We start from the raw sequence: 15,970 nt of genomic DNA, 5'->3' as shown, positions 1-15,970 counted from the left end.
GAATCTTCAAAATAATAATAAAAATGGAAAACCCGAGTTTTAAAAAACTCGAATCTTCAAAAGAACGATCGGTTCCAACACGAGCGTTGAATCCAATAGGAAGTTCGAGTCGAAACTCGAAACTTCAAACGACATAAAAAGGGAAAACCTATGTCGGAACCCAGATCTTCAAAATAATAATAAAAATCGAAAACCCGAGTTTTGAAAAACTCGAATCTTCAAAGGAACGATCGGTTCCAACACGAGCGTTGAGCCCGATAGGAAGTTCGAGTCGAAACTCGAAACTTCAAACGACATAAAAAGAGAAAACCGGAGTCAAAACCTGGATCTTCAAAATAATAATAAAAATGGAAAAACCCGAGTTTTTAAAAACTTGAATCTTCAAAGGAACGATCGGTTCCAACACGAGCGTTGAATCCGATAGGAAGTTCGAATCGAAACCCAAAACTTCAAACGACATGAAAAGGGAAAACCCGAGTCGGAACCCGGATCTTCAAAATAATAATAAAAATGGAAAACCGAGTTTTGAAAAACTCGAATCTTCAAAGGAACGATCGGTTCCAACACGAGCGTTGAATTCGATAGGAAGTTCGAGTCGGAACTCGAAACTTCAAATGACATAAAAAGGGAAAACCCGAGTCGGAACCCGGATCTTCAAAATAATAATAAAAATTGAAAATTCGAGTTTTGAAAACTCGAATTTTTAAAAGAACGATCGGTTCCAACACGAGCATAAAATTCGATAGGAAGTTCGAGACGGAACTCGAAACTTTAAATGACATAAAAAAGGAAAACCCGAGTCGGAACCTGGATCTTCAAAATAATAATAAAAATAGAAAACCCGAGTTTTGAAAAACTCGAATCTTCAAATGAACGATCGGTTCCAACACGAGCGTTGAATCCGATAGGAACTTCGAGTCAGAACTCGAAACTTCAAACGACATAAAAAGGGAAAAATCGAGTTGGAACCCGGATCTTCAAAATAATAATAAAATTGGAAAACCCGAGTTTTGAAAAACTGAAATCTTCAAAGGAACGATCGGTTCCAACACGAGCATTGAATCCAATAGGAAGTTCGAGTCGGAACTCGAAACTTCCAACGACATAAAAAGGGAAAACCTGAGTCAAAACCCGAATCTTCAAAATAATAATAAAAATGGAAAACCCGAGTTTTAAAAAACTTGAATCTTCAAAAGAACGATCGGTTCCAACACGAGCGTTGAATCTGAGAGGAAGTTCGAGTCGGAACTCAAAACTTCAAACGACATAAAAAGGGAAAATCCGAGTCGAAACCCGGATCTTCAAAATAATAATAAAAATGGAAAACCCGAGTTTTAAAAAACTTGAATCTTCAAATGAACGATCGGTTCCAACACGAGCGTTGAATCCGATAGGAAGTTCGAATCGGAACCCAAAACTTCAAACGACATAAAAAGGGAAAACCCGAGTCGGAACCCGGATCTTCAAAACAATAATAAAAATGGAAAACCGAGTTTTGAAAAACTCGAATCTTCAAAGGAACGATCGGTTCCAACACGAGCGTTGAATTCGATAGGAAGTTTGAGTCGGAACTCGAAACTTCAAATGACATAAAAAGGGAAAACGCGAGTCGGAACCCGGATCTTCAAAATAAAAATAAAAATGGAAAATTCGAGTTTTGAAAACTCGAATTTTTAAAAGAACGATCGGTTCCAACACGAGCATAGAATTCGATAGGAAGTTCGAGACAGAACTCGAAACTTTAAATGACATAAAAAAGGAAAACCCGAGTCGAAACCTGGATCTTCAAAATAATAACAAAAATGAAAAACCCGAGTTTTGAAAAACTCGAATCTTCAAAAGAACGATCGGTTCCAACACGAGCGTTGAATCCGATAGGAACTTCGAGTCAGAACTCGAAACTTCAAACGACATAAAAAGGGAAAACCCGAGTTGGAACCCGGATCTTCAAAATAATAACAAAATTGGAAAACCCGAGTTTTGAAAAACTCAAATCTTCAAAGGAACGATCGGTTCCAGCACGAGCATTGAATCCAATAGGAAGTTCGAGTCGGAACTCGAAACTTCCAACGACATAAAAAGGGAAAACCTGAGTCGAAACCCGAATCTTCAAAATAATAATAAAAATGGAAAACCCGAGTTTTTAAAAACTCGAATCTTCAAAAGAACGATTGGTTCCAACACGAGCGTTGAATCCGATAGGAAGTTGGAGTCGGAACTCGAAACTTCAAACGACATAAAAAGGGAAAACCTAAGTCGGAACCCAGATCTTCAAAATAATAATAAAAATGGAAAACCCGAGTTTTGAAAAACTTGAATCTTCAAAGGAACGATCGGTTCCAACACGAGCGTTGAGCCCGATAGGAAGTTCGAGTCAGAACTCGAAACTTCAAACGACATAAAAAGAGAAAACCCGAGTCGAAACCTGGATCTTCAAAATAATAATAAAAATGGAAAAACCGAGTTTTAAAAAACTTGAATCTTCAAAGGAACGATCGGTTCCAACACGAGCGTTGAATCTGATAGGAAGTTCGAATCGGAACCCAAAACTTCAAACGACATCAAAAGGGAAAACCCGAGTCGGAACCCGGATCTTCAAAATAATAATAAAAATGGAAAACCGAGTTTTGAAAAACTCGAATCTTCAAAGGAACGATCGGTTCCAACACGATCGTTGAATTCGATAGGAAGTTCGAGTCGGAACTCGAAACTTCAAATGACATAAAAAGGGAAAACCCGAGTTGGAACCCGGATGTTCAAAATAATAATAAAAATGGAAAATTCTAGTTTTGAAAACTCGAATTTTTAAAAGAACGATCGGTTCCAACACGAGCATAGAATTTGATAGGAAGTTTGAGACGGAACTCGAAACTTTAAATGACATAAAAAAAGAAAACCCGAGTCGGAACCCGGATCTTCAAAATAATAATAAAAATGGAAAACCCGAGTTTTGAAAAACTCGAATCTTCAAAAGAACGATCGGTTCCAACACGAGCGTTGAATCCGATAGGAACTTCGAGTCAGAACTTGAAACTTCAAACGACATAAAAAGGGAAAACCCGAGTTGGAACCCGGATCTTCAAAATAATAATAAAATTGGAAAACCCGAGTTTTGAAAAACTCAAATCTTCAGAGGAACGATCGGTTCCAACATGAGCATTGAATCCAATAGGAGGTTCGAGTCGGAACTCGAAACTTCTAACGACATAAAAAGGGAAAACCTGAGTCGAAACCCGAATCTTCAAAATAATAATAAAAAAGGAAAACCCGAGTTTTAAAAAACTCGAATCTTCAAAAGAACGATCGGTTCCAACACGAGCATTGAATTCGATAGGAAGTTCGAGTCGGAACTCGAAAGTTCAAACGACATAAAAAGGGAAAACCTAAGTCGGAACCCAGATCTTCAAAATAATAATAAAAATGGAAAACCCGAGTTTTGAAAAACTCGAATCTTCAAAGGAACGATCGGTTCCAACACGAGCGTTGAGTCCGATAGGAAGTTTGAGTCGGAACTCAAAACTTCAAACGACATAAAAACAGAAAACATGAGTTGAAACCTGGATCTTCAAAATAATAATAAAAATGGAAAACCCGAGTTTTAAAAAACTTGAATCTTCAAAGGAACGATCGGTTCCAACACGAGCGTTGAATCTGATAGGAAGTTCGAATCAAAACCCAAAACTTCAAACGACATCAAAAGGGAAAACCCGAGTCGGAACCCGGATCTTCAAAATAATAATAAAAATGGAAAACCGAGTTTTGAAAAACTCGAATCTTCAAAGGAACGATCGGTTCCAACACGAGCGTTGAATTCGATAGGAACTTCGAGTCGGAACTCGAAACTTCAAATGACATAAAAAGGGAAAACCCGAGTCGGAACCCGGATCTTCAAAATAATAATAAAAATGGAAAATTCTAGTTTTGAAAACTCGAATTTTTAAAAGAACGATCGGTTCCAACACGAGCATAGAATTCGATAGGAAGTTTGAGACGGAACTCGAAACTTTAAATGACATAATAAAAGAAAACCCGAGTCGGAACCCGGATCTTCAAAATAATAATAAAAATGGAAAACCCGAGTTTTGAAAAACTCGAATCTTCAAAAGAACGATCGGTTCCAACACGAGCGTTGAATCCGATAGGAACTTCGAGTCAGAACTTGAAACTTCAAACGACATAAAAAGGGAAAACCCGAGTTGGTTCCCGGATCTTCAAAATATTAATAAAATTGGAAAACCCGAGTTTTGAAAAACTCAAATCTTCAGAGGAACGATCGGTTCCAACACGAGCATTGAATCCAATAGGAGGTTCGAGTCGGAACTCGAAACTTCTAACGACATAAAAAGGGAAAACCTGAGTCGAAACCCGAATCTTCAAAATAATAATAAAAAAGGAAAACCCGAGTTTTAAAAAACTCGAATCTTCAAAAGAACGATCGGTTCCAACACGAGCGTTGAATCCGATAGCAAGTTCGAGTCGAAACTCGAAAGTTCAAACGACATAAAAAGGGAAAACCTAAGTCGGAACCCAGATCTTCAAAATAATAATAAAAATGGAAAACCCGAGTTTTGAAAAACTCGAATCTTCAAAGGAACGATCGGTTCCAACACGAGCGTTGAGCCCAATAGGAAGTTCGAGTCGGAACTCGAAACTTCAAACGACATAAAAAGAGAAAACACGAGTCGAAACTTGGATCTTCAAAATACTAACAAAAATGGAAAACCCGAGTTTTAAAAAACTTGAATCTTCAAAGGAACGATCGGTTCCAACACGAGCGTTGAATCTGATAGGAAGTTCGAATCGGAACCCAAAACTTCAAACGACATCAAAAGGGAAAACCCGAGTCGGAACCCGGATCTTCAAAATAATAATAAAAATGGAAAACCGAGTTTTGAAAAACTCGAATCTTCAAAGGAACGATCGGTTCCAACACGAGCGTTGAATTCGATAGGAAGTTCGAGTCGGAACTCGAAACTTCAAATGACATAAAAAGGGAAAACGCGAGTCGGAACCCGGATCTTCAAAATAATAATAAAAATCAAAAATTCGAGTTTTGAAAACTCGAATTTTTAAAAGAACGATCGGTTCCAACACGAGCATAGAATTCGATAGGAAGTTCGAGACAGAACTCGAAACTTTAAATGACATAAAAAAGGAAAACCCGAGTCGGAACCTGGATCTTCAAAATAATAATAAAAATGAAAAACCCGAGTTTTGAAAAACTCGAATCTTCAAAAGAACGATCGGTTCCAACACGAGCGTTGAATCCGATAGTAACTTCGAGTCAGAACTCGAAACTTCAAATGACATAAAAAGGGAAAACCCGAGTTGGAACCCGGATCTTCAAAATAATAACAAAATTGGAAAACCCGTGTTTTGAAAAACTCAAATCTTCAAAGGAACGATCGGTTCCAGCACGAGCATTGAATCCAATAGGAAGTTCGAGTCGGAACTCGAAACTTCCAACGACATAAAAAGGGAAAACCAGAGTCGAAACCCGAATCTTCAAAATAATAATAAAAATGGAAAACCCGAGTTTTAAAAAACTCGAATCTTCAAAAGAACGATCGGTTCCAACACGAGCGTTGAATCCGATAGGAAGTTGGAGTCGGAACTCGAAACTTCAAACGACATAAAAAGGGAAAACCTAAGTCGGAACCCAGATCTTCAAAATAATAATAAAAATGGAAAACCCGAGTTTTGAAAAACTTGAATCTTCAAAGGAACGATCGGTTCCAACATGAGCGTTGAGCCCGATAGGAAGTTCGAGTCAGAACTCGAAACTTCAAACGACATAAAAAGAGAAAACCCGAGTCGAAACCTGGATCTTCAAAATAATAATAAAAATGGAAAAACCGAGATTTAAAAAACTTGAATCTTCAAAGGAACGATCGGTTCCAACACGAGCGTTGAATCTGATAGGAAGTTTGAATCGGAACCCAAAACTTCAAACGACATCAAAAGGGAAAACCCGAGTCGGAACCCGGATCTTCAAAATAATAATAAAAATGGAAAAACCGAGATTTAAAAAACTTGAATCTTCAAAGGAACGATCGGTTCCAACGCGAGCGTTGAATCTGATAGGAAGTTTGAATCAGAACCCAAAACTTCAAACGACATCAAAAGGGAAAACCCGAGTCGGAACCCGGATCTTCAAAATAATAATAAAAATGGAAAACCGAGTTTTGAAAAACTCGAATCTTCAAAGGAACGATCGGTTCCAACACGAGCGTTGAATTAGATAGGAAGTTCGAGTCGGAACTCGAAACTTCAAATGACATAAAAAGGGAAAACCCGAGTCGGAACCCGGATCTTCAAAATAATAATAAAAATGGAAAATTCTAGTTTTGAAAACTCGAATTTTTAAAAGAACGATCGGTTCCAACACGAGCATAGAATTTGATAGGAAGTTTGAGACGGAACTCGAAACTTTAAATGACATAAAAAAAGAAAACCCGAGTCGGAACCCGGATCTTCAAAATAATAATAAAAATGGAAAACCCGAGTTTTGAAAAACTCGAATCTTCAAAAGAATGATCGGTTCCAACACGAGCGTTGAATCCGATAGGAACTTCGAGTCAGAACTTGAAACTTCAAACGACATAAAAAGGGAAAACCCGAGTTGGAACCCGGATCTTCAAAATAATAATAAAATTGGAAAACCCGAGTTTTGAAAAACTCAAATCTTCAGAGGAACGATCGGTTCCAACACGAGCATTGAATCCAATAGGAGGTTCGAGTCGGAACTCGAAACTTCTAACGACATAAAAAGGGAAAACCTGAGTCGAAACCCGAATCTTCAAAATAATAATAAAAAAGGAAAACCCGAGTTTTAAAAAACTCGAATCTTCAAAAGAACGATCGGTTCCAACACGAGCGTTGAATCCGATAGGAAGTTCGAGTCGGAACTCGAAAGTTCAAACGACATAAAAAGGGAAAACCTAAGTCGGAACCCAGATCTTCAAAATAATAATAAAAATGGAAAACCCGAGTTTTGAAAAACTTGAATCTTCAAAGGAACGATCGGTTCCAACACGAACGTTGAGCCCGATAGGAAGTTCGAGTCGGAACTCGAAACTTCAAACGACATAAAAAGAGAAAACACGAGTTGAAACCTGGATCTTCAAAATAATAATAAAAATGGAAAACCCGAGTTTTGAAAAACTCGAATCTTCAAAAGAACGATCGGTTCCAACACGAGCGTTGAATCCGATAGGAACTTCGAGTCAGAACTTGAAACTTCAAACGACATAAAAAGGGAAAACCCGAGTTAGAACCCGGATCTTCAAAATATTAATAAAATTGGAAAACCCGAGTTTTGAAAAACTCAAATCTTCAGAGGAACGATCGGTTCCAACACGAGCATTGAATCCAATAGGAGGTTCGAGTCGGAACTCGAAACTTCTAACGACATAAAAAGGGAAAACCTGAGTCGAAACCCGAATCTTCAAAATAATAATAAAAAAGGAAAACCCGAGTTTTAAAAAACTCGAATCTTCAAAAGAACGATCGGTTCCAACACGAGCGTTGAATCCGATAGCAAGTTCGAGTCGAAACTCGAAAGTTCAAACGACATAAAAAGGGAAAACCTAAGTCGGAACCCAGATCTTCAAAATAATAATAAAAATGGAAAACCCGAGTTTTGAAAAACTCGAATCTTCAAAGGAACGATCGGTTCCAACACGAGCGTTGAGCCCAATAGGAAGTTCGAGTCGGAACTCGAAACTTCAAACGACATAAAAAGAGAAAACACGAGTCGAAACCTGGATCTTCAAAATACTAACAAAAATGGAAAACCCGAGTTTTAAAAAACTTGAATCTTCAAAGGAACGATCGGTTCCAACACGAGCGTTGAGCCCGATAGGAAGTTCGAGTCGGAACTCGAAACTTCAAACGACATAAAAAGAGAAAACACGAGTCGAAACCTGGATCTTCAAAATAATAATAAAAATGGAAAACCCGAGTTTTGAAAAACTCGAATCTTCAAAAGAACGATCGGTTCCAACACGAGCGTTGAATCCGATAGGAACTTCGAGTCAGAACTTGAAACTTCAAACGACATAAAAAGGGAAAACCCGAGTTGGAACCCGGATCTTCAAAATATTAATAAAATTGGAAAACCCGAGTTTTGAAAAACTCAAATCTTCAGAGGAACGATCGGTTCCAACACGAGCATTGAATCCAATAGGAGGTTCGAGTCGGAGCTCGAAACTTCTAACGACATAAAAAGGGAAAACCTGAGTCGAAACCCGAATCTTCAAAATAATAATAAAAAAGGAAAACCCGAGTTTTAAAAAACTCGAATCTTCAAAAGAACGATCGGTTCCAACACGAGCGTTGAATCCGATAGCAAGTTCGAGTCGAAACTCGAAAGTTCAAACGACATAAAAAGGGAAAACCTAAGTCGGAACACAGATCTTCAAAATAATAATAAAAATGGAAAACCCGAGTTTTGAAAAACTCGAATCTTCAAAGGAACGATCGGTTCCAACACGAGCGTTGAGCCCAATAGGAAGTTCGAGTCGGAACTCGAAACTTCAAACGACATAAAAAGTGAAAACACGAGTCGAAACCTGGATCTTCAAAATACTAACAAAAATGGAAAACCCGAGTTTTAAAAAACTTGAATCTTCAAAGGAACGATCGGTTCCAACACGAGCGTTGAATCTGATAGGAAGTTCGAATCGGAACCCAAAACTTCAAACGACATCAAAAGGAAAAACCCGAGTCGGAACCCGGATCTTCAAAATAATAATAAAAATGGAAAACCGAGTTTTGAAAAACTCGAATCTTCAAAGGAACGATCGGTTCCAACACGAGCGTTGAATTCGATAGGAAGTTCGAGTCGGAACTCGAAACTTCAAATGACATAAAAAGGGAAAACGCGAGTCGGAACCCGGATCTTCAAAATAATAATAAAAATGGAAAATTCGAGTTTTGAAAACTCGAATTTTTAAAAGAACGATCGGTTCCAACACGAGCATAGAATTCGATAGGAAGTTCGAGACAGAACTCGAAACTTTAAATGACATAAAAAAGGAAAACCCGAGTCGGAACCTGGATCTTCAAAATAATATGAAAAATGAAAAACCCGAGTTTTGAAAAACTCGAATCTTCAAAAGAACGATCGGTTCCAACACGAGCGTTGAATCCGATAGGAACTTCGAGTCAGAACTCGAAACTTCAAACGACATAAAAAGGGAAAACCCGAGTTGGAACCCGGATTTTCAAAATAATAACAAAATTGGAAAACCCGAGTTTTGAAAAACTCAAATCTTCAAAGGAACGATCGGTTCCAGCATGAGCATTGAATCCAATAGGAAGTTGGAGTCGGAACTCGAAACTTCCAACGACATAAAAAGGGAAAACCTGAGTCGAAACCCGAATCTTCAAAATAATAATAAAAATGGAAAACCCGAGTTTTAAAAAACTCGAATCTTCAAAAGAACGATCGGTTCCAACACGAGCGTTGAATCCGATAGGAAGTTGGAGTCGGAACTCGAAACTTCAAACGACATAAAAAGGGAAAACCTAAGTCGGAACCCAGATCTTCAAAATAATAATAAAAATGGAAAACCCGAGTTTTGAAAAACTTGAATCTTCAAAGGAACGATCGGTTCCAACACGAGCGTTGAGCCCGATAGGAAGTTCGAGTCAGAACTCGAAACTTCAAACGACATAAAAAGAGAAAACCCGAGTCGAAACCTGGATCTTCAAAATAATAATAAAAATGGAAAAACCGAGTTTTAAAAAACTTGAATCTTCAAAGGAACGATCGGTTCCAACACGAGCGTTGAATCTGATAGGAAGTTCGAATCGGAACCCAAAACTTCAAACGACATCAAAAGGGAAAACCCGAGTCGGAACCCGGATCTTCAAAATAATAATAAAAATGGAAAACCGAGTTTTGAAAAACTCGAATCTTCAAAGGAACGATCGGTTCCAACACGAGCGTTGAATTCGATAGGAAGTTCGAGTCGGAACTCGAAACTTCAAATGACATAAAAAGGGAAAACCCGAGTCGGAACCCGGATCTTCAAAATAATAATAAAAATGGAAAATTCTAGTTTTGAAAACTCGAATTTTTAAAAGAACGATCGGTTCCAACACGAGCATAGAATTTGATAAGAAGTTTGAGACGGAACTCGAAACTTTAAATGACATAAAAAAAGAAAACCCGAGTCGGAACCCGGATCTTCAAAATAATAATAAAAATGGAAAACCCGAGTTTTGAAAAACTCGAATCTTCAAAAGAACGATCGGTACCAACACGAGCGTTGAATCCGATAGGAACTTCGAGTCAGAACTTGAAACTTCAAACGACATAAAAAGGGAAAACCCGAGTTGGAACCCGGATCTTCAAAATAATAATAAAATTGGAAAACCCGAGTTTTGAAAAACTCAAATCTTCAGAGGAACGATCGGTTCCAACACGAGCATTGAATCCAATAGGAGGTTCGAGTCGGAACTCGAAACTTCTAACGACACAAAAAGGGAAAACCTGAGTCGAAACCCGAATCTTCAAAATAATAATAAAAAAGGAAAACCCGAGTTTTAAAAAACTCGAATCTTCAAAAGAACGATCGGTTCCAACACGAGCGTTGAATCCGATAGGAAGTTCGAGTCGGAACTCGAAAGTTCAAACGACATAAAAAGGGAAAACCTAAGTCGGAACCCAGATCTTCAAAATAATAATAAAAATGGAAAACCCGAGTTTTGAAAAACTTGAATCTTCAAAGGAACGATCGGTTCCAACACGAGCGTTGAGCCCGATAGGAAGTTCGAGTCGGAACTCGAAACTTCAAACGACATAAAAAGAGAAAACACGAGTCGAAACCTGGATCTTCAAAATAATAATAAAAATGGAAAACCCGAGTTTTGAAAAACTCGAATCTTCAAAAGAACGATCGGTTCCAACACGAGCGTTGAATCCGATAGGAACTTCGAGTCAGAACTTGAAACTTCAAACGACATAAAAAGGGAAAACCCGAGTTGGAACCCGGATCTTCAAAATAATAATAATATTGGAAAACCCGAGTTTTGAAAAACTCAAATCTTCAAAGGAACGATCGGTTCCAACACGAGCATTGAATGCAATAGGAAGTTCGAGTCGGAACTCGAAACTTCCAACGACATAAAAAGGGAAAACCTGAGTCGAAACCCGAATCTTCAAAATAATAATAAAAAAGGAAAACCCGAGTTTTAAAAAACTCGAATCTTCAAAAGAACGATCGGTTCCAACACGAGCGTTGAATCCGATAGCAAGTTCGAGTCGAAACTCGAAAGTTCAAACGACATAAAAAGGGAAAACCTAAGTCGGAACACAGATCTTCAAAATAATAATAAAAATGGAAAACCCGAGTTTTGAAAAACTCGAATCTTCAAAGGAACGATCGGTTCCAACACGAGCGTTGAGCCCAATAGGAAGTTCGAGTCGGAACTCGAAACTTCAAACGACATAAAAAGTGAAAACACGAGTCGAAACCTGGATCTTCAAAATACTAACAAAAATGGAAAACCCGAGTTTTAAAAAACTTGAATCTTCAAAGGAACGATCGGTTCCAACACGAGCGTTGAATCTGATAGGAAGTTCGAATCGGAACCCAAAACTTCAAACGACATCAAAAGGGAAAACCCGAGTCGGAACCCGGATCTTCAAAATAATAATAAAAATGGAAAACCGAGTTTTGAAAAACTCGAATCTTCAAAGGAACGATCGGTTCCAACACGAGCGTTGAATTCGATAGGAAGTTCGAGTCGGAACTCGAAACTTCAAATGACATAAAAAGGGAAAACGCGAGTCGGAACCCGGATCTTCAAAATAATAATAAAAATGGAAAATTCGAGTTTTGAAAACTCGAATTTTTAAAAGAACGATCGGTTCCAACACGAGCATAGAATTCGATAGGAAGTTCGAGACAGAACTCGAAACTTTAAATGACATAAAAAAGGAAAACCCGAGTCGGAACCTGGATCTTCAAAATAATATGAAAAATGAAAAACCCGAGTTTTGAAAAACTCGAATCTTCAAAAGAACGATCGGTTCCAACACGAGCGTTGAATCCGATAGGAACTTCGAGTCAGAACTCGAAACTTCAAACGACATAAAAAGGGAAAACCCGAGTTGGAACCCGGATTTTCAAAATAATAACAAAATTGGAAAACCCGAGTTTTGAAAAACTCAAATCTTCAAAGGAACGATCGGTTCCAGCATGAGCATTGAATCCAATAGGAAGTTTGAGTCGGAACTCGAAACTTCCAACGACATAAAAAGGGAAAACCTGAGTCGAAACCCGAATCTTCAAAATAATAATAAAAATGGAAAACCCGAGTTTTAAAAAACTCGAATCTTCAAAAGAACGATCGGTTCCAACACGAGCGTTGAATCCGATAGGAAGTTGGAGTCGGAACTCGAAACTTCAAACGACATAAAAAGGGAAAACCTAAGTCGGAACCCAGATCTTCAAAATAATAATAAAAATGGAAAACCCGAGTTTTGAAAAACTTGAATCTTCAAAGGAACGATCGGTTCCAACACGAGCGTTGAGCCCGATAGGAAGTTCGAGTCAGAACTCGAAACTTCAAACGACATAAAAAGAGAAAACCCGAGTCGAAACCTGGAAATTCAAAATAATAATAAAAATGGAAAAACCGAGTTTTAAAAAACTTGAATCTTCAAAGGAACGATCGGTTCCAACACGAGCGTTGAATCTGATAGGAAGTTCGAATCGGAACCCAAAACTTCAAACGACATCAAAAGGGAAAACCCGAGTCGGAACCCGGATCTTCAAAATAATAATAAAAATGGAAAACCGAGTTTTGAAAAACTCGAATCTTCAAAGGAACGATCGGTTCCAACACGAGCGTTGAATTCGATAGGAAGTTCGAGTCGGAACTCGAAACTTCAAATGACATAAAAAGGGAAAACCCGAGTCGGAACCCGGATCTTCAAAATAATAATAAAAATGGAAAATTCGAGTTTTGAAAACTCGAATTTTTAAAAGAACGATCGGTTCCAACACGAGCATAGAATTTGATAGGAAGTTTGAGACGGAACTCGAAACTTTAAATGACATAAAAAAAGAAAACCCGAGTCGGAACCCGGATCTTCAAAATAATAATAAAAATGAAAAACCCGAGTTTTGAAAAACTCGAATCTTCAAAAGAACGATCGGTTCCAACACGAGCGTTGAATCCGATAGGAACTTCGAGTCAGAACTTGAAACTTCAAACGACATAAAAAGGGAAAACCCGAGTTGGAACCCGGATCTTCAAAATAATAATAAAATTGGAAAACCGGAGTTTTGAAAAACTCAAATCTTCAGAGGAACGATCGGTTCCAACACGAGCATTGAATCCAATAGGAGGTTCGAGTCGGAACTCGAAACTTCTAACGACACAAAAAGGGAAAACCTGAGTCGAAACCCGAATCTTCAAAATAATAATAAAAAAGGAAAACCCGAGTTTTAAAAAACTCGAATCTTCAAAAGAACGATCGGTTCCAACACGAGCGTTGAATCCGATAGGAAGTTCGAGTCGGAACTCGAAAGTTCAAACGACATAAAAAGGGAAAACCTAAGTCGGAACCCAGATCTTCAAAATAATAATAAAAATGGAAAACCCGAGTTTTGAAAAACTTGAATCTTCAAAGGAACGATCGGTTCCAACACGAGCGTTGAGCCCGATAGGAAGTTCGAGTCGGAACTCGAAACTTCAAACGACATAAAAAGAGAAAACACGAGTCGAAACCTGGATCTTCAAAATAATAATAAAAATGGAAAACCCGAGTTTTGAAAAACTCGAATCTTCAAAAGAACGATCGGTTCCAACACGAGCGTTGAATCCGATAGGAACTTCGAGTCAGAACTTGAAACTTCAAACGACATAAAAAGGGAAAACCCGAGTTGGAACCCGGATCTTCAAAATAATAATAATATTGGAAAACCCGAGTTTTGAAAAACTCAAATCTTCAAAGGAACGATCGGTTCCAACACGAGCATTGAATGCAATAGGAAGTTCGAGTCGGAACTCGAAACTTCCAACGACATAAAAAGGGAAAACCTGAGTCGAAACCCGAATCTTCAAAATAATAATAAAAAAGGAAAACCCGAGTTTTAAAAAACTCGAATCTTCAAAAGAACAATCGGTTCCAACACGAGCGTTGAATCCGATAGCAAGTTCGAGTCGAAACTCGAAAGTTCAAACGACATAAAAAGGGAAAACCTAAGTCGGAACACAGATCTTCAAAATAATAATAAAAATGGAAAACCCGAGTTTTGAAAAACTCGAATCTTCAAAGGAACGATCGGTTCCAACACGAGCGTTGAGCCCAATAGGAAGTTCGAGTCGGAACTCGAAACTTCAAACGACATAAAAAGTGAAAACACGAGTCGAAACCTGGATCTTCAAAATACTAACAAAAATGGAAAACCCGAGTTTTAAAAAACTTGAATCTTCAAAGGAACGATCGGTTCCAACACGAGCGTTGAATCTGATAGGAAGTTCGAATCGGAACCCAAAACTTCAAACGACATCAAAAGGAAAAACCCGAGTCGGAACCCGGATCTTCAAAATAATAATAAAAATGGAAAACCGAGTTTTGAAAAACTCGAATCTTCAAAGGAACGATCGGTTCCAACACGAGCGTTGAATTCGATAGGAAGTTCGAGTCGGAACTCGAAACTTCAAATGACATAAAAAGGGAAAACGCGAGTCGGAACCCGGATCTTCAAAATAATAATAAAAATGGAAAATTCGAGTTTTGAAAACTCGAATTTTTAAAAGAACGATCGGTTCCAACACGAGCATAGAATTCGATAGGAAGTTCGAGACAGAACTCGAAACTTTAAATGACATAAAAAAGGAAAACCCGAGTCGGAACCTGGATCTTCAAAATAATATGAAAAATGAAAAACCCGAGTTTTGAAAAACTCGAATCTTCAAAAGAACGATCGGTTCCAACACGAGCGTTGAATCCGATAGGAACTTCGAGTCAGAACTCGAAACTTCAAACGACATAAAAAGGGAAAACCCGAGTTGGAACCCGGATTTTCAAAATAATAACAAAATTGGAAAACCCGAGTTTTGAAAAACTCAAATCTTTAAAGGAACGATCGGTTCCAGCATGAGCATTGAATCCAATAGGAAGTTTGAGTCGGAACTCGAAACTTCCAACGACATAAAAAGGGAAAACCTGAGTCGAAACCCGAATCTTCAAAATAATAATAAAAATGGAAAACCCGAGTTTTAAAAAACTCGAATCTTCAAAAGAACGATCGGTTCCAACACGAGCGTTGAATCCGATAGGAAGTTCGAGTCGGAACTCGAAAGTTCAAACGACATAAAAAGGGAAAACCTAAGTCGGAACCCAGATCTTCAAAATAATAATAAAAATGGAAAACCCGAGTTTTGAAAAACTTGAATCTTCAAAGGAACGATCGGTTCCAACACGAGCGTTGAGCCCGATAGGAAGTTCGAGTCGGAACTCGAAACTTCAAACGACATAAAAAGAGAAAACACGAGTCGAAACCTGGATCTTCAAAATAATAATAAAAATGGAAAACCCGAGTTTTGAAAAACTCGAATCTTCAAAAGAACGATCGGTTCCAACACGAGCGTTGAATCCGATAGGAACTTCGAGTCAGAACTTGAAACTTCAAACGACATAAAAAGGGAAAACCCGAGTTGGAACCCGGATCTTCAAAATAATAATAATATTGGAAAACCCGAGTTTTGAAAAACTCAAATCTTCAAAGGAACGATCGGTTCCAACACGAGCATTGAATGCAATAGGAAGTTCGAGTCGGAACTCGAAACTTCCAACGACATAAAAAGGGAAAACCTGAGTCGAAACCCGAATCTTCAAAATAATAATAAAAAAGGAAAACCCGAGTTTTAAAAAACTCGAATCTTCAAAAGAACGATCGGTTCCAACACGAGCGTTGAATCCGATAGCAAGTTCGAGTCGAAA

Source organism: Nuphar pumila, chromosome 5 (assembly GCF_984573655.1).
Source record: "Nuphar pumila chromosome 5, dmNupPumi1.hap1.1, whole genome shotgun sequence".
In the NCBI taxonomy this organism is placed as follows: Eukaryota; Viridiplantae; Streptophyta; class Magnoliopsida; order Nymphaeales; family Nymphaeaceae; genus Nuphar; species Nuphar pumila.
The sequence above is the reverse complement of the archived record's forward strand: the minus strand, read 5'-3'. Positions refer to the sequence as shown.